Below are 20,521 nucleotides of genomic sequence, written 5' to 3' on the forward strand. Positions count from 1 at the left end.
TCTTTTTTTTGCTTGCTTTTTGCTTAGTTTTATTTCATGGGCTTATATGAAACTACAAAAATGGCTGCAGTGCTATGACTTCCGGTTTCCCTTTGAACTTACTTCCCTCTTCCGGGTTCATGAGTTCACTTTTCTTTCAAACCTATATGTTAACTGTAATATATATTGTCAATATGGATAAGACTATTAACTTTGTTTCTTGGAATACTAATGGTTTAAATCATCCGATCAAACGGAAAAAAGTATTCAAAGTATTCCATAGAATGAATGCTAATGTTATTTTTGTACAAGTGACTCATGTAAGGAAGGTGGATAGTCAGAGGTTGTTTAGGTTTTGGAAGGGCCAACAGTATCACTCAAATTCGCAAGCCAAATTGAGAGGTGTTTCTATTTTTATCGACTCATCAACTTCTTTTATACATCATGAAACAATTTCAGATCCGCAAGGTAGATTTTTGCTTATTACTGGTTTACTTTTTAATCAAAAAGTTGTTTTAGTTAATGTTTATGCTCCAAATATTGACTGTCCTGAATTTTTTAAATGCTTATTTACATCCTTTCCCAATCTGAATCAATATAGATTGATAATGGGCGGGGATTTTAACTGTTGTCTAAACCCTTTGATGGATAGATCCAAGCCCACTCAAACTTTTCCGAACAAATCGGCTTCTCTTATTAATTCTTTTATGATTGATTCAGCTATTTGTGAAATTTGGCGTTTTCTACACCCTAATGACAAAGAGTTCTCATATTTTTCCCATGTGCATCATAATTACTCAAGAATTGATTACTTTTTCATTGATCAGCATTTACTTATAGACGTTATGGATTGCAAATATGACTCTATTGCTATATCTGATCATGCACCTTTGAAGTTATCTATTAAGGTGACGGATTCATATATTAGTACTAAAGGTTGGAGGTTTAATCCTGTTTTACTGCAGGACTCTGACTTTGTTAACTTTATTAAACAGCAAATTGATTTGTTTTTCTCAATAAATTCTACAGCAGACATCTCTAGTGGAATTTTGTGGGATACTTTTAAGGCATATATTCGTGGACAGATTATTTCATATTCTGCTGGAGTTAGGAAACGAACTAATTCTAAAATATTAACATTAGTTGATAAAATTAAGGCAATTGATAAGATTTACTCATTGACCCCTAGTAAAGATCTTTATAAAGAAAGGGTGGAACTTCAAATGGAGCATAGTTTATTATTAACCTCCTCGATTGAAAGTCAGTTAATTAAATCAAAAGCTCAATTTTATACACATGGAGATAAGTCTGGTAAATTACTAGCTAACCAATTGAAAATTGTTTCGGATAAGCGACAAATTACTAAGATTCGCAAACAAGATGGTAGTTTGACGATTGATCATAAAGAGATAAATAAAGCCTTCCAAGATTTTTATAATTCTTTATATCAATCAGAATGTACTAAGAACTCTTCTATAATGAATGAATTCTTAAGGAAATTGAATATTCCAAAAGTAACTGTTGAGGATAGTGCATTTTTGGACACACCTATTACGGAGTCTGAAATAGAAAAGGCTATTTTCTTAATGAACTCGGGTAAAGCTTCGGGTCCAGATGGTTTTTCTGCAGAATTTTTTAAATCCTTTTCTTCTATACTTTCTCCTTGGCTTTGTAAAATTCTTAAAGATGCATTAAGTATAGGTAAACTACCACAATCTTTTTATGAAGCTTCTATTTCCTTAATTCTTAAAAAAGATAAAGACCCCACTGAATGTGCATCCTATCGGCCTATATCTTTGCTGAATTCGGATTTTAAGATTTTTAGTAAAATTTTGGCTATTAGATTAGAAAATATATTGCCTCGGATTATTTCTGAGGATCAGACTGGATTTATTAAAAATCGCTATTCATCTTTTAACATTAGAAAATTAATTAATATTGCTTATACCTCTTCATCTAAAATCCCAGAATGTGTCATTTCCTTAGATGCCAAAAAAGCATTTGATAGAGTCGAATGGTCATATTTATTTAATACTTTGCAACATTTTAATTTTAGTTCAAAATTTATATCATGGATTAAATTAATATATCAGAAACCTTTAGCTTCGGTCTTCACTAATAATCAAAGATCCCCTTTTTTTCAGTTATTTCGGGGTACAAGGCAAGGTTGTCCTTTAAGCCCTTTATTATTTGACATTGCTTTGGAACCCTTGGCTATAGCTATTCGTGAATCACCCAATATTTTAGGTATTACCCGTGGGGAGACGATGTATAAGGTATCATTATATGCGGATGATTTGTTATTATATATATCTGACCCTGAAAGATCTATTCCTGCTATTTCTTCTTTGCTTGCTCAATTTAGTAATTTTTCTGGATATAAATTGAATTTTAATAAGAGTGAACTTTTTCCATTAAATATGCATACTTCAATTTATAATCAGGTACCATATAGAATTGTTACAGACTATTTTACTTATTTAGGTATTAAAATTACTAAAAAACAAAGATTTATTTAAAACTAATTTTTTGCCTTTAATAGATCAAATTAAGCAACTTGCTAATAGGTGGTCCCCACTATCTTTGTCTTTGGTAGGTAGAATTAATGCCATTAAGATGATGATACTACCTAAATTTCTATATCTATTTCAAGCATTACCAATTTTTATTCCTAAATCTTTTTTTGATATAGTTGATTCTAAAATATCTTCGTATTTGTGGCAGAACAAAAATCCTAGGTTAGGTAAAAAATATTTACAGAAGCCTAAGAAGGAGGGCGGTTTGGCTCTACCAAATTTAAGATTTTACTATTGGGCAGTTAATATACGGTATTTGATATTTTGGATACAAGAATCGACTACAGTTGCTGGCCCACAATGGGTAAATTTGGAATGTAAATCTGTGCAAGATTTCTCATTGATCTCAATCTTAGGATCTTCACTTCCTTTTTCGTTATTCAAAACGAATAAACAGATAACTAATCCTATAGTCAAGTATACATTACGAATCTGGTTTCAATTTCGTAAATTTTTTGGTTTGAATAAGTTTATGCTGTCAAGTCCTATAACATCTAATTACTTTTTTCGACCATCATCTATAGATCAAGCCTTTTTTTTATGGAAAACAAAAGGTATAACATGTTTTCGTGATCTGTTTTTGGATGATAACTTTATGTCCTTTGAACAGTTATCTAATAAATATAATTTATCTAAAACCCATTTTTTTAGATATCTACAAGTTAGAAATTTTTTATATAATGAACTAAAGTCTTTTTCGAAAGAATGTCCATTGGACATTACAGAAAGAATTTTAGCTCTTAATCCTTGTCAAAAGGGCTTAGTAGCTATCATTTATAATATGATTATGAATGTACAACCAGATATATCAGAAAAAATTAAGAAGGAATGGCAGGAAGAACTGCATTGTCCTATATCTATTGAGCAATGGGAAAAAATTTTATTATTGGTAAACTCATCCTCTATCTGTGCTAAACATGCTCTAATACAATTTAAGGTTGTACATAGAGCTCACATGTCTAAAGATAAACTTGCTCGATTTTATTCTTATGTTAATCCAACCTGTGATAGATGTCATTCTGATATAGCTTCGTTGACTCATATGTTTTGGTCTTGTCCTTGTTTACAAAACTATTGGAAAGATATTTTCAATATTATTTCAAGAGTCTTAAATATTAATCTCCAACCACATCCTTTTACCGCAATTTTTGGTCTACCAATGATAGATAATAAGTGTTTATCCGCTTCATCCCAACGAATGATTGCATTTGTTACACTAATGGCTAGAAGATCTATCTTACTGAATTGGAAAGAAATTAACCCTCCAACTGTATTTCAGTGGTTTTCTCAAACTATTTCCTGTTTGAGTTTAGAAAAAATTAGAAGTGTGGTTTTTGATTCTTCAGTTAAATTTGAGGAAACTTGGAGACCATTTATTCAACATTTTCATATGAATTAAATGGTCCGATCCTGAACCTTATTGCTACTATCCTGAATTGTGTGGATGGAGGTTGGGAGTCATTGGCACTACTGGATGTATTTAACATTATGCGATTGCCCATGTTGGTTAGTTTTTTTTTTGGTTAGTTTTTTTTTAGTTGTTTTTTTTTTGGGGGGGGTTTCTTTTTTTTTCTCTTAACTCCTTTACATTATACTATGAGTTTGAGAGACTCTATGTATTGATTAATACATATTTGATTGTTAATTAATCTATTATGTACTCTCAAATGTTTTGTACTAATATTTTTCTTGTTTTTCTTAAAAAGTAATAAAAAGATTTGAAAAAAAAAATTAACAAACCTGGAGCTCTTCTCAGAAGAGGGCAGTTTTAGCACCAGTAGAGATGAAGGTCACATTTTGCTTTCTCAGTCAGTGTCCACTGTTTGTTATGTGGGTATTTAATTTTTATTAGTTGTGCCTGAATCAATTTACTGCATTAATTTCCAGCTGCTTTGTATATCAATGACCCTGTAATAATTTCATATATATATATATATATACATATATATATATATATATATATTTCAGTCACGTCATGCAGGACTGCAGAACAGAAGAGAACAGAATTGGCCATTTGGCCCATCTAGTCCATGCTGAACTATTAATCTGTCAAGTAAAAATTGGAATACAAATTAATTACTGTAGTCAGTTTGTTGTGTATTTTTGGAACCCTAAGCAATTTTCAGCTAAGACAGATGAAGTTTAAAGCATAATCAGAACTATGCTGGGCACAGATGTGGTCATTGTTCTGCTGATACTATGTAGTGCTGCATTGTTGCTGTTTTGCGTGATCACAGTGTTGCAATGCTCATCTATTGGACTTTGCAGTGTAGATTTGAAACACCTCAAATATCTAATAAGGCTTTGTGATAGCATTTTCCTGGTTTGCGAACCACATTTCCAGCTAGGATGTAACATTCATGGTCGACGCAGACCAACAAGGGCCTTCTGGTCAACACACACTTAACGAAGTAACAAGCTTACCCACATAACTCTATGTGATAATTGTTCCAAATTTTCTGATATTGTTATATTTTCTCTACAATTTTCACAATTTGCTATCTCCAAATATTGTTACCCACAATGTTCCATGCTTATCTGTCTGACTTTTCATGTTCTAATGTTACAATTTCCTAACCTATTTGCAAAACGTCTGAGCTTGTTATCAGTCATCTTCGAAGTTCATATCCCCAGTACTCTGAGTCAGTCATCAAAATTATAATTCATCACTCAATTTTTAAGCTCATTCCCTACAATTTTCTTGATAGATTTTTCTATAATTTTTGAATTGTATTTAATTATTCATTCACAGGATGTGGTCATTCATGGTAAGGCTAGTGATTACTTCCCATCTCAGAATAGCTAAGCAGTGTGTCTTCCTAGGATATTGCAGAAAGCATTTGGGATTGCAGTAGATTTGAGTCACATGCCGGACAGAAAAGACAAATTTGGCAGATTCCCTGAGGGCCATTGGTGAACCAGATGGGTTTTTATACCCATCCAACACTTTCATGGACAGCCTATTTTCCAGATTTGTTTAATTGAATATATCAGCTGGTGGGATTCAAACCTGTGTCTCTGGATCAAAGGGTCTGATCTCTGGATAACAGCCCAGTACCAACCACTATGCCATTGTATCCCACAACATTCAAATTTGTTTTCAATAGTTTTTAAAGTTAAAATAATTTTCAAAGCTTGTTATTCCAAGTTTTATAACCTGATTACCCACAGCCTTCCAAGATTTTTTGCCAGATGTTTCTGAGGGTTTAATGTTGTATGAGCTTCTCTTCCTTATCTTTCTGTACTTCTAACACTTCCATTTTAATTAAAATCTTTCTATTCTAGTTCCAAGATATTCAATTAATTACCTTTTCAGAGTAGAGTTTGCAAATTTCTACTACTCTTTGTATGGAGAAATTATACATAATCACACAGCCTGACTTTAAGCTTGAAAGTTTAAAAAAAAGTCCTTCATTGCTGGAGATGTGAAATAAGTTGATTTTATTTAAAGTTAATTTACTTCCCTCTTTTCTGTTTCTGATGAAGTATCATTGACTTGAAATATAAATGTTGCTTCTCTTTCACAGATGTTGCCTGACCTGCTGAGTTCTTTTAGAATACTCCAATTTTAATCTTGTGTCTTTTTATTCTGCCCAAGGAATATGATTATCACTATTTCGGCCAATCAATTCCTTTAATCATGTTTAAAATACTGTATATATTTTGAGCATCCCTCATAGGTTAATATTGAAGTTTTATTCATTTACAGTTGCTAGCTAGGTCTGTTTCTGGAATAAATTCTCTATTGATCTGTAGGTATGAATTTCCACAAATATCCTCTCACTGGATGGAAGAGACAGAAAAAGGGTGTTTGCAATTGAGTGAGAGAGTCTTGGTGGGTACATACTCCCAGTGGCTTCTCCTTGTTGCTTTCCCTTCTATAATAGATGGCATGCATTTCTTGTTAATTATAATCCTAGCTTTAAGAACCATCAGGCTATTCCGTACCAGGAATGAAGACTCGGAACTATCCACCAAGGAACTGCAATTGATCATTGTTGGATCTACATCCCAGCAAACCATATTTCTCTAAAGCAATGTAAACACATCTGCCTTTGACTTGATCCCCTGTGACTACTATTTTGGCACAAATGGGTAAGACATTATTTTAAATGTTTAGAAACAATATTTAATTAAGTACTTTTTGGAACAGTTCTATAGAAGTTGGTTTCAACCAACTGTAGTTTTCCTTTTTAATGGGATCTTTCCCATAGCAATAAATCATCATCATATATTGGACAGAAAATTCTCAGTAAATCAGCTGGGGCCTTGATGTTAATCCTTCAGAACTGTCAGATAGTAACTAGCAGTCAGTATTGTGCAAAGCCCTTGTAGTAAAAGAATTTATCCAACTAACAATAATAACTTTCTGAGCCTTTCTCTTGCAATTGTAACACTTAACATGGTATGTATGCACCCAAAGGCACATGTAAATGGAGCACAAGATAAATAGTCACAACACAAGAATACAACATAAAGGTGGTAACTCAAATATTTCTGCTGAGTATTTCCAGCATTTTCTGTTTTTGTTTCATATTTCTAGCATCAGAATCAATCCATAGAAGTGTCCTTAGGCTTCCTGTTGCCTGCCACTTTAATTCATCATCTAGCTCCCACTCTGACCTGACAATCTGTGGTCACCTGTATTGTTGCAGTCAGGCTCAATGCAGCCTTAAGAACAGTAGCTCATCTTCCATGTGGACATTTTGCAGTTTTCTGGGCTCAGTACTGAATTCTCTAACTTCAGGTGCTTCATTCGCATTCTGAATCAGTCATACAGCGGTAATATTAGCTCGACTTCTTTTCTTCTTCCTTCCATTTCTCTTTGGAAGCGGAGGACATTTCCTAACCTGACCTGCTTGGCTTGTGCATCTGCTCTGTCATTCACAGTTCCACATCCTTTTCTCTATGTTCTGACTCTCTAACTACTCCCTTTCACTCATTGACCAGAAAGCCTTACAGTCATAGAATCAAAGAGAAGTACAACACAGAAACAGGCCTTTAGGCCTCTCTAGTCCATGCCAAAACACTTAAACTACCTATTTCCATTGACCTTCACTGGGACCATAGCCCTTCATACTCCTACCATCCATGTACCTATCTAAACTTCTCTTAAATGTTGAAATTGAGCTGGCTTGCACCACTTGCACTAGCAGCTTGTTCCACACTCTCACGACCCTCTGAGTGAAGACATTTCCCCTCATGTTCCACTTAAACTTTTCACCTTTACTCATTACCTCTAGTTGTAGTCCCAGAGAACCTCCATGGAATAAGTTTATGGCTTGTCATATGAAGAGCATTTGATGGCTCTGGGTCTGTATTCAGTAGAATTCAGAAGAATGAGGGGGACCTAATTGAAACCTATTGATGGTGAAAGGCCTTGATAAAGTGGATGTGGAGAGGGTGTTTCGTAATATGGGAGAGTCCAACACCAGAGGAGACAGCCTCAGAATAGAAGTGTGTCCTTTTAGAGCTGAGATGAGAAGGTATTTCTTTAGCCAGATGAATCTGTGGCATCCTTGGCCACAGGCAGCTATGGAGGCCAAGTCTTTATGTATATTTAAGGCAGAGTTTGATAGATTCTTGATTGGCCTGACCATGAAAGGATACCGGGAGAAGGCAGGAGATTGTGGCTGAGAGGAAAATTGGATCCGCCATGATGAAATGGTAGAGCAGACTCGATGGGCCATATGGCTTAATTATGCTCCTATATCTTATGGTCTTATACCCCTCATAGCTTTGTATACCTTTATCAAATCTCCTCTCAATCTTCTACATTCTAAGGAATAAAATCTTAATCTATTCAAGTTTTCCATATAACTCAGGTCCAGTAGACAAAATGCTTGTAAATTTTTTCTGTATTCTTTCAACCTTACTGATATCTTTCCTGTAGGTAGGTGACTAAAATTGTACACCGTAATCTAAATTAGGCCTCACCAACATCTTATACAATTTCAAACTAACATTCCATTTCTTGTACACAATACTTTGAATTATGAAGGCTAATGGGCCAAACGATTTCTTTATGACCCTTGCTGAGATACCCATGGTCTCACCAGTTTTACCCTTTCAGAGACGTAATCTCTTTCTAATCCCCCTGTAGCATATTTTGTCTCTTGTTTTAGCTTTCATTGGGGTTTCTGACCTGAAATATTAAATTGGGTTCTCTTCATATAGACCTGCTGAGAATTTCTAACATTTTCGGTTTTATTTCAGATTTCCAACATTTTCAGATTTTTAAAATAATTTTCTTAAACTTCTGGAATAGTTTTGAACTGCATTCATCCAGGCAAGTAGAGAGTAATCCATCTCACTCTTGACTATGTCTTGCTAGGTGTATCAGGAATGAATCACTTGACACAGGATACTTCACCTTTTGCTTGATCTTATTGCCAAAACTCACTTCTGGCCTTATCATGGATGAAGCAGCCTGGATACAGCCTTTTTCTTTGATGAAGCAGCCATGATACTTGTCCTCAGGATATTACCCGAAAGAACTCCTGCAATAGTATCTTGGGCTGGGACGATTAACCTCCAATCTTTACAACCATCTATTTTGGTGTGAGATGTGGCATCAACCACTGCAATATATTCCCTTTGATGACGACGGGTTTCAGTTTTGCTAGGGTTCCTTGATGACACATTCAGTAAAATGTTGTCGAAGTGTCGAGGGCTGTAATGTTCATGTCATGTATGGAGTTCAACTCTCTGGTTCGTATTTGGACTAAAGCTACACTGGAATGAATTGTCCTGGTTAAACCCAAATTAAGCATTTGCAAGTAGTTTATTAATAAGAAGATCCACTGGATAGAATGATCGATGATGGTCTCCATCACTATGTCGGTGACTGAGCACTAATTAATGAGATTGGATTGTCCTTCTTTTGTGAACAGGCTGTATCCAGGCAACTTTTCTCATTGTATTCTGTAGATCTCTGGAGAATGCCATCCAAAATTATTGGCTTGACCAGGATCCTCTAGAAGTCATCTATGTACTTCGTTAGTTTCACCAAATACTTTATTTTTATTTATTCATTTACGGGATGTGGGTGCTGTCAGTTAAGCCAGCATTTATTGCCCATCCCTAGTTGCCCCTGAGAAGGTGCTGATGAGCTGCATTCTTGAACTGCTACAGTCCCTGAGGTGTAGGTACACCCACAGTGCTGTTAGGGAGGGAATTCCATGATCTTGACCCAGCAACAATGAAGGAACGGAGGTGTTCCAAGCCAGGATGGTGAGTGACTTGGAGGGGGATTTCCAAGTGGTGGTGTTCTCGGGTATCTGCTGTTCTTGTCCTTCTAAGTGGTAGTGGTCGTGGGTCTGGAAGGTGCTGCCCTAGGAACTTTGGTGTATTGATGCAGTGCATCTTGTAGATAGTACACACTGCTGCAACTGGCCATCGATAGTGGGGAGGCTGGATGTTTGTGGAAGGGATACCACTCAAGTGGGCTGCCTTGTGCTGGATGGTGTCAAGCATCTTGGGTGTTGTTTGAGCTGAACTCAGCCAGGTGAATGGCAAGTATTCCATTACACTCTTGACCTGAGCCTTGGAGATGGTGGAGATACTTTGCTGGTAAAGATCAGTTTAGAAATTGAATTACATTTGCTAACTGCGATTGTCTTTGTCTAGCATCTGCACAAGAAGGCAACTTCTTCTGGGAGGCAAGAACCTAATATATAGCAGCCTTATATAAAATGCTTATTCATCTATTGTTGCCTGATCTGAATCCTGGATCATTCTTCTGAGAACATTATGGGAGCACATTCACCACATCAACTTCAGCAGTTTATGAAGGTAGCTCCCCACTGCGTTATCAAAAATCATGAAGGATGAGTTGCTGATGATGTGGAAAATAAATTTTTAAAAGCCCTGTTCTTCTTTGAGCCAATAAGAATTGCTGCATGACTTCAACAATCAAGTGTTTGCTGCGTATTCCCAATTATTTAAACTTAATTGAGACACAAATAGTAGATTCACAATAATACAATATTACTAACAGTTCCCTGGCCGGTGGTGTAGTGACATCTGCACCACACTTCGAGACAAGTGATCCCGGGTTTGAATCCGGGATTCAAACCGGGATGAACTGAGTTAATATGATGAACTGAGATCAAGGCTTCGGCCTACTCCACTGCTGCACTAGGGTGCAGCTCTAAGGACTCACTCTGGTTTGGACTTCTTCTCCCAGAGAGTTGTGGGGGTCTGGAATGCACTGCCTCGGAAGGTAGTGGAGGCCAGTTCTCTGGATGCTTTCAAGAAGGAGCTAGATAGGTATCTTATGGATAGGGGAATCAAGGGATATGGGGACAAGGCAGGAACCGGGTAATATAATGAACCGGGATCCCTGCATGCTTTTTATCTGGGTGCTGGGTTGAGCATTGAGCTAGCAACTCAGCCTCATTTAAAAAAAACAGACAAAAACGCCAAAGAAATGGTAAGGTTGCCTCCCAATGCACTACAAGGCGTGGAAAGGAATAACAGCAACTAACAATTCTCTGGAGGTTATTGACATATATCACAGAGAAAATTTACAATGATGTTTTTGGGATTTGAGGACCTGAGTTATAGGAAAAGGTTGAATAGGTAGGACTTTATTCAAGATTCAAAGATTCAAGGTACATTTATTATCTAATAATGTATAAATTATACACCTTGAGATTGTTTGTTTATAGGCAGACACAAAGCGAGAAACTCAAAGAACCCAATTAATAAGAATAAAGACCATAACAACTACATAGAAGCATAGAAAAACTTCAGTATAATACAGGTCCTTTGGCCCACAATGCTCTGGCGAACATGTACTTTCTTTAGAAATTACCAGAGCCCTCTATTTCCTAACTACGCAGAGAAAGATGGAAAAAAATATACATCATGCAAACAATTGAAACAAACAATAGACAATAGGTGCAGAAGTAGACCATTCGGCCCTTCGAGCCTGCAACGCCATTTTGAGATCATGGCTGATCAATTACTATCAATACCCGGTTCCTGCCTTGTCCCCATATCCCTTGATTCCCCTATCCATAAGATACCTATCTAGCTCCTTCTTGAAAGCATCCAGAGAACTGGCCTCCACTACCTTCCGAGGCAGTGCATTCCAGACCCCCACAACTCTCTGGGAGAAGAAGTCCAAACCAGAGTGAGTCCTTAGAGCTGCACCCTAGTGCAGCGGTGGAGTAGGCCGAAGCCTTGATCTCAGTTCATCATATTAGCTGGGCAAAAATACCGCAGAACTCACTGAGATAACAGTCCTGTAGCATCGATGAATAAGGGGAGATCTGATACAGGTATACAAAATTATGAGGGGTGTATGAAGGCTTTTTCACTGTGGTAGGATGAAACTAAAACTAGAGGTCATGGGTTAAGGGTGAAAGGTGAAATGTTTAAGGAGAACATGAAGAGGAACTTCATCCCTCAGTCGGTGGTGACAATGTGGAATTGATGGATGCAGGATTGATTTCAACATTTAAAAGAAATCTGGACAGGTACATGGATGGAAAGGGTATAGAGAGTTATGATCCAGATGAATGTCAATGGGACCTGGAAGAATGATAATGCACCATGGACAGGATGGGCTGAAGGGCCTGTTTCAGCATTGCAGAGTTCTCTATCTCTTCTATGACTCTATGAAATAGACAGATGTTACCAGGTACACAACAGGACATAGTTGAGATGATGTCAGGGTGGGAAGTAACCTTCAACAACAAACCCTAGACCAGGGGTGGCCAAACTTACTTAATGTAAGAGCCACCTACGATTAACTTCAGATGTTTGAGAGCCGCTAGACATGAACAAAATTTACACACACGTTTTTATTGTTACATACTCATTTTGTTACAAAAATTTTATATAAATGTTAAGAAATACATGTACACAATAATATTTATTCATGCATGTAGTTTTTTACACTGTCAATTTATATTACTTTCAGTAAGCATAATGTACATATATACCAAATGTTTTCAAAATCTTGACTGCTGATTGTTTTAACTATATTGAGCGTATTTGATACAGTGATGAACTATGGGAACATCTAAGAAAATATGCAAATTTGCATTTCAATAATATAAAATTAGACGGCCAAAAATAAAAATAAAAGGAAAAAAAACTGAGATTTTTTAATGATATTTATTTGTCTAAGTAAATTTCTGGTCAAAATATGGAGGAAAATATGTTAAAAAAGCAAACCAATAAAATTAGAGACATTTTAATCAGATACCACCTTACAAAATTACAGTCTTATCGTAATATTTAGATAATATTTGGCTATTTAGAGACGATTTTAAAAAGTTAATTTGTTTTTCCGTAATTCAGATTTACATGGATAATCAGCCAAAAAGTTTTTATGATTTGTTTCAAAGTGGCGTTTCAAATTACTGGCTTTGTAATAACTGAGTGACACGTTGCAGATAAGACACAAAGGTTTACCTCCTTTAACAGTGAATGCAAAATCTTCCTCCCACTGTGGCTTAAAATGTCTGTTTCCATCTTCATAATTTCATTTCTTACAATTTGATAATGCCATCTTCCTTCACAAAATTTTCACAGGCACTTGTAAACAAAACTTGTATCCGTACTGTACCAACTAGGTCTGCACAATTCAGCATTCTGTCTTACACTGCGTTAATGTACATGACATGAATGAGGTCAGGCCTAGACTCACTAACACTTTGAGCGCCCAACGACGTAGATATACGTCGTGTATTTTGAAACTCGTGCCTCTGTCTTCAAGCTGTCTTCAGCGCTATGTAGTGATTCTCACCAACTCTTGAGCTATGGAATTAATTCTCAAGGGATTTCCCGTGGTTCGATTTATCGCCAAAATGCTTTCCCATTCATTTCTACGCAATGGCAGTACATGGTAAAAAGGAGGTCAACCAACATATTTCCATGAGCCGCTCATTGAATGCCAAAGAGCCGCTTGTTTCACATGAGCCGCGGTTTGGCCACCCCTGCCCTAGGCACTGGATTCAAAGTATTTCTGTGCCTTAGTGCAAAACTGAAGGGAGAAGCTCAGAACTTACTCAGTATGTTGAGTAATGCCTCAATGGCTATCATCCAATAGCACTTACATCCACTGTAATTAAGTGCTTTGAGAGGTTGGTGATGAAACCTATCAACTCCAATTTGTCTACCACCACAACCAGCCAACAGCAGAAGCCAATTCATTGGCTCTTCACATAACCCTGGAATATCTGGACAGGGAAATGTCAGGATGCTCTTCATCAACTACAACTCTGTATTCAATACCATAATTGCCTCTAAACTAAACAATAAGCTTCAAGGCACTGGACTCACTACCTCCCTGTGCAACTGGATCCTCAGTTTCCTCACTTGCAGACCCCATTCAGCTCAGACTAGCAAAATATCTACTCCTCAATCTCATCTGTACCACAAGTCTGTGTGATTAGCCCTCTGCTCTCCTTGCTTTACTCTTATGACTATGAGGCTTATCAGGGTTCCAAAGCCATATTTAAGTTTGCTGATGTCACTGCTGTCATTGGTCAAATCACAGGAGGTGACAAATCAGTATAGAGGCGGGAGATTGAAAGCAACAACAACATCTCACTCTATTTCAGCAAGAGCAAAGAGCTGATTATTGATTTCAGGAAGAGGAAACTAGAGGTCCATGAGCTTCGGACCCACACCATCAGGTTCAATTATTACCCCTAATCCATCAGGCTCTTGAACCAACGTGGATAAATTCACTCAAATTCACTAGCCCCATTACTGAAGTGTTCCCACAACCTATGGACTAACTTTCAAAGGACTCTTTATCTCATGTTCTCAATATGTATCGATTATTTATTTATTAATTAATTGTTATTATTATTTTCTTTTGTATTTGCACAGTGTGTTGTTTTTTGCATTTGGTTATTGTCTGGCCTGTTGGGTGTGGGCCTCCATTGATTCTGTTGTGCTTCTTGGATTTACTGTGTAAGCCCACAGCATTGTATATGGTGATATATATGAACTTTGAATAATATAAGCATGTGGGCAGATTAATAGTGGATTCCACTTAATGCTGCCAATTGAAAAATATTGCACGTAGGATGGAAAACTAAGTAACACACATACTTCAAGTTGAAATAGCTAGTGCGGAAAAAGGCTAATGAGGCTTAATAGGCTGAATCCTCAACATGTCTATTCAATACAGAGTAGCACTCAACAAAATCAATAGAATGTTAAACTACATAGTGAAAACTGATTTTGCCGATGCTGGAACTCCAGAGTGACACACACAAAATACAGGAGGAACTCGGCAGGTCAGGCAGCATCTATTGAAAGGAATAACGAGTTGACATTTTGGGCCAAGACCTTTCTGAATGGCCTGTTTAAAGATCATAAGACCATAAGGCATTGGAGCAGAATTTGGTCATTTGCCCCTTTGAATCTGCTCTGCAATTTGATCATGATTGATGAAAGGCCTCAGCCTGAAACGTCAAATCTTTGATACAATGGTAAAGACAGCAGAATGTAAACTTGAGCCGGCAGTGATTAATCCATATAGACCATGTCTAGGAATTGATTCTGACTGTTTGATAAGCTTTTTCTTGTCCTTCTGTGGCTTAGCAACTGTCACCTGGTCAAGTGGTTGTGTTGGGTATGGGAAAGGAATGATACAAACATGAGTATGCCCATCATGAAGGTAGGGTGAGAAACTTATGAGTGTTTGCATCATGACTAGCCTGTGAGACAAATGAGATCATAGAGTTGGGAGACAGTAGATAACACAAGATGTATTTGGATGTGAACATATCACTGTCTGTGTTGCTGCTGGACACTGTTGTGGTGGCCAGCACTGTCTCTCTTTCTCTCTCTCAAATGTTTCAATGAACAAGGCACTAACTGTTGCCCATCTGATAACTGGAAAAAGAAGGATATTAATGAGTATGCTGCAAATTTCTCCGTGGTGTTGCTATTGTCATCATGGTTGGACAGCAAGTGGCATGTAAGTGGTGTAAAACAAGAGTTAAAACAGTGGTAGGAACGTCACCTAGGAATATTGATGGATCAAGGTTTTAGTTAGATAAATGATGAGAACGTATTGTATTTACAATTGATTTATTATGGTCATATTTACTGAAATACATTGAAAAACTTTGCCTTGCATACCAACCAGACAGATCATTCTAAATAAACTGCAAGTACATTGAGGTAGTGCAGAGGGTCAAACAATAACAGAATGCAGTGTATGGTGTTACAGTTACAGAGAAAGTGCAGTCCAATGGCCCTGATAAGACAAATTGCGAGATCAAGAGTTCATCTTTATCGTACAAGAGCTTTGTTCAAGAGACTTGTAACAAAGGGATAGAGCCTGGTGGTTCATGTTGTCAAGCTTTTGTATTTTCTGCTCGATGGAAGTGTGGAAGAAGAGAGAAGCTTCAGGTCTGGAAGGCTCTTTGACTATGCTTGCTGCATCTCCAGCTATCATACAGCAGTTAGGCTTTTAATATAGTTGCTGATATTTAATACATTTTCACTGAGTTTGACCATACATGTGAAGTTGTTAATATTTTTTGATGTAAATGGCATGTCTAAGCTATGTGATTGAACTACATGCTAAACACAGCAGAATGTGTAGTTGAGCATGCAATGATTAAAGCATCTAAACCATGCCTAGGAGTAGATTATGACTACTTGATAAGCCTTCTTGTGTCCCAATTGTTGCTTAGCAACAAGTGAGGGTTTTTGAGTATGAGAGAAGATGCGGTATAGTAGTGTAGCAGTTCCATAGCGCCATTGCGGTGCCAGCGATGTGGGTTCAATTCCCTCCATTGACTGTAATAAGTTTGTACCTTCTCCCTATGCCCATAGGTGTTTTCCTCCAGGTGCTCTGGTTTCTCCCCACATTCCACATTGTGTTAGTAAGTTAATTGGTCACATGGGTGTAATTGGACAGCACTGGGTCATTGGTTTGGAAGGGCCTGTTACTGTGCTTTATCTCTAAACAACTAAATAAAATAACACCAAATATCCTAGCTGCACTGCTCAAACCATTAATTCCATTAGTGCATGCCTCCCACTTTCAATACTTAATAACACTGGAAGACTTCCTAGTCCTTGTGTAGAGGGGAGATTTAGCCTTCTCTCCACTGTCTTTTTCCATCTCTGAAAATCAGAGTTCCTGCATTTTTCTTTCAGTAAACTTCCCACAATGCTGTATTATTAAAATTAATAAGATGCTAATTAAACCTAGCAAATAGTACTATCTCACACCTCTCTAAGAAGTAATGGCATGATTTCAATTAACATTCATTTCTTTCAATGAGTGTTCCTAAACCAGAACTTGCTGTAACCAATCAAAAGGTCAAGTAACAACCATGAAGAGAGAGTTAATGTTTCAGGGATGGTTCTTAACCTGCTGGGAACTTCCAACTTCTTCTGTTTTTGTTTCAGATTTTGCATTTCCAGCATATGTTGTTTCCTACTTTTCAGCAAATGGTAACTATTCAGAGAACTGCATCTCAGAATAATATGATGGATCCTACAATTAAAATAGTCAGTTCAAATGTGCCAACTACACCATAATTTCTGCTCACATTTTCCTATGTTATCCATCTTCCCTCCCTCCTCCCACACCCCTTACCTTGATATAATTTCAATGGTGCCTCGAAGAAATATTATGTTGAGAAAATGTTTCCAAATTTCTGAAGAACCTGTTTTCTGTTTAATATTGGTCTGTGTCCCACGTGCTGCGAATGAGCTGACAGAGGAATGGGTTGAGGCTGCTACATTAGCCACACTGTTGTATGCTAATGTGTGGCTAGGCATAGCTCAAATACCATCTATAAATTTGCTGATGATATAGCCATTGTTGGTAGAATCTCAGGTGGTGACGAGAGGGCATACAGGAGTGAGATATGCCAACTAGTGGAGTGGTGCTACAGCAACAACCTGGCACTCAACATCAGTAAGACAGAAGAGCCGATTGTGGACTTCAGGAAGGGTAAGACGAAGAAACACATACCAATCCTCATAGAGGGATCAGAAGTGGAGAGAGTGAGCAGCTTCAAGTTCTTGGGTGTCAAGATCTCAAAACAAAACTGCATTTCTGTTTTTGCACTTAAAAAAAATCTATTCAATATACGTAATTGTTGTACTTGTTTATTTATTTATTTTTTCTTTGTGAGATTTTGTATTGCATTCAACTGCTGCTGCTAAGTTAACAAATTTTACGTCACATGCTGGTAAGAATAAACCTGATTCTGATTCTGATTCTGATAAGGCACTTAGACAGCTGCATGAATTGGAAAGATTTGGAGGAATATTGTCCAACGATGGTCAAATTTGACTAACATAGATGGAAAAAGTGTTTGACATGGATCAGTTGGACAGAAGGACCTGTTTCAATGTTTTATGATTCTGTAATACTAAATATGTAAATGTCAGCAGCATCGAAGGGCTTGAAGAGACAGACAGCTCTGGAGACAGTAGTCTGGCATGGCTCCATGATTCTACAAATCTAAGTAGGAGATGGTGCATTATGGGATGTCAAATACAAGAGGAAAGTATACAGTAAGTTACAGGACTGTACAGAGGGAACTTGAGATGCTGACCCATAGCTCCTTGAAACTGGCAACATGAGTGAATAGGAAGATTTTTAAAAAGCATAATGTTGGCTTACGTTCATCAGTTGGGGGGGGGGGGAACAGCTGACAAGACGTTGCAGGTGTTTCAGACTGCGGTTAGGCAACATTTGGAGCAGTTCTGCCAACTGCATTGCCAGAAGGGTTTGGAGCGGGCGCAGAACAGTTTCACCAGGATATCTCCTGGATTGGAGACTGGTAGCTAAAAGAAGAGATTAAACAAAACCAGATTGTTTTCTGTGTGGCAACAAAGGCTGAAGGGGAACAAATACACAAAATTATGAGAAGAATGGATGGGGTAGGTGATCAGAATTGTTTTGCAGGCATTTGTGTCAAGTACTAGAGGACATACATTTAAGGCAGAGGGGGGGGGAGTTTAAGGGAGGTGTGTGGAGTTAAGATTTTACACACAGGGTGGTGGGTGCCTGGGATGCATTGCCAGGGAATGTGGTAGAACCAGATATGATAACAATGTTGAAGAAACATTTAGGCAAATACATTGACAGGTAAGGAATAGAAGAATATGCAACCTTTTCCAGCATGGTCAGCATAGACATGGTGGGCCAAAGAGACTGCTCCTGTGTTATTATTTTCTATATATTCTTAAATGTTTTCAATGTACCTGCTTCAGCCAGTTTCTCTGGAAGCTTATTCCATATACTGACCATTTTCTGTGTGAAAATGTTGTCCCTCAGTTTCCTAATCAATCTTCTCCTCTCACCCTTAATCTCTGTCCTCTAGTTTTTGATAACCCAACCCTGAGAAAAAAGTGTGTGCATTCATTCTATTTATGCCCCTCATGAGGGCAGCTTATAGAGAACACCTCTGTATGTTCACCCCCACTCTCCCATGCTCCAATGAAAAAGATCCCAAACCTACTCAACGTCTCTCCATAACTCAGTCCCCCAATTCCCAACCACATCCTCATAAATCTCTGCACTATCCTTATTATGAAAAATTCCATTTTTACTTTGTAAAATTTCAATACTCTAATCATTGACACTTTCAAAAGATGGCCAGTTATTCAACATCTTTTTAATATGTGCCATTGGCTATCACCAAAGCTCACCCATAGGTTAAAGCTTAGTAGCTTGATGTGCACTGTTTACTCCTGTATTACAACACAACAGGTCTTATCAAGTTCATGTCAGTTCACATTAGACTAATCGTTTGGCCTTGGAAGTTATTCTCTCTCACATACCTACCAAATTGCCTTTGGTCCTTTTCGTACATACCTGCACTGAAAGGTAATTAACAGTGGCCAATTATCCTCCCAGCATGTGGGAGAAAAACTTGGTGGTACAGTTATGTTGTAGTGCTGCTGTTTTATAACTTAAGTGATTGCAGTTTGATCCTGACCCGCTGTGTTCAGATCTATTGTGGTATTTGTCCTCCTATGGCTTGCCACTGGTGTCTCCTGCCTCTTCCCAAATTCCCAGGCCACGTGGTTTGGTAGGTTAATGGGTAAATTGTCCAAGTGTGTAGGTTAGGGATGGGATGGGGGGGGGGGGGGAACCAATTGATGGGAATGTGTGAAGAATAAAGTACTTACATTGCGATTACTGTAACCAGGCAATTAATGGTTGAAATAGACTTTGTGGGCTGAAGGGCCTTTCTCCATGCTGCATGAAACTGGAACAAAAGGTAGAAGCATACATAAGAGGGGAGGAACTAGAAAAGAATACACCAGAGTTACCTGTAGACCCAGGCAACTTCTTCCAGTTCATCCGTGAAACAACTTATTCTTCTTTTCTCATGTCTTCCTTTTCTTTTCAAGGTGGCTGGGGCCCTATCAGAGTCTGTGATCTACAGATACCACTCTATCTTCGGTTCCCATGTGCGGCCTGGCCTTTCAATATCTCGAGGTGTGGCCTGGAAGACATGCGACTTCAGGGTGTGGCCCCATAGGTGACTTGGTTCCTCACTGACTGAAGTGCTGTGGGATGCTGTAACATTGATACAGCAGGCAGTGTATACTGCGGTTGGGAAAAAGCCCCTGTACTTGAACAACTTTCTCTTGCTCTATTTTTGTTTGTGGATGAGAGTTTGTCAGTCCTCAAGTCAAGGGGGTTGGAAAAGTGACTGTAACATCAGAACAATGAGCTGCTGGTCTCCCTTTCTTATTGTTGCAGGAGCAATCATTTAGTCCCTTGCTAATGAGAGAGAGCCTGTCTAAGATACCAATGTGTTGGGATGGACTAGTTTTTTATGGACTCTAGATCAAGGTCTCTTTGGAGGCATTTTCTATTTCTTCCATGATGAAGGGCGGGGTTTGGTGCTTTTTCTAGGGCAAGTGTGGGGAAGGTTGCTGCTTCTGCTGCTGCTTGTGTGTGGGAGGGGAGAAGGGAGCTTTGGGGTTCTGATGTTTCTGTCACT

The sequence above is a fragment of the Hemitrygon akajei genome, chromosome 9 (assembly GCF_048418815.1).
Source record: "Hemitrygon akajei chromosome 9, sHemAka1.3, whole genome shotgun sequence".
Taxonomy (NCBI): Eukaryota; Metazoa; Chordata; class Chondrichthyes; order Myliobatiformes; family Dasyatidae; genus Hemitrygon; species Hemitrygon akajei.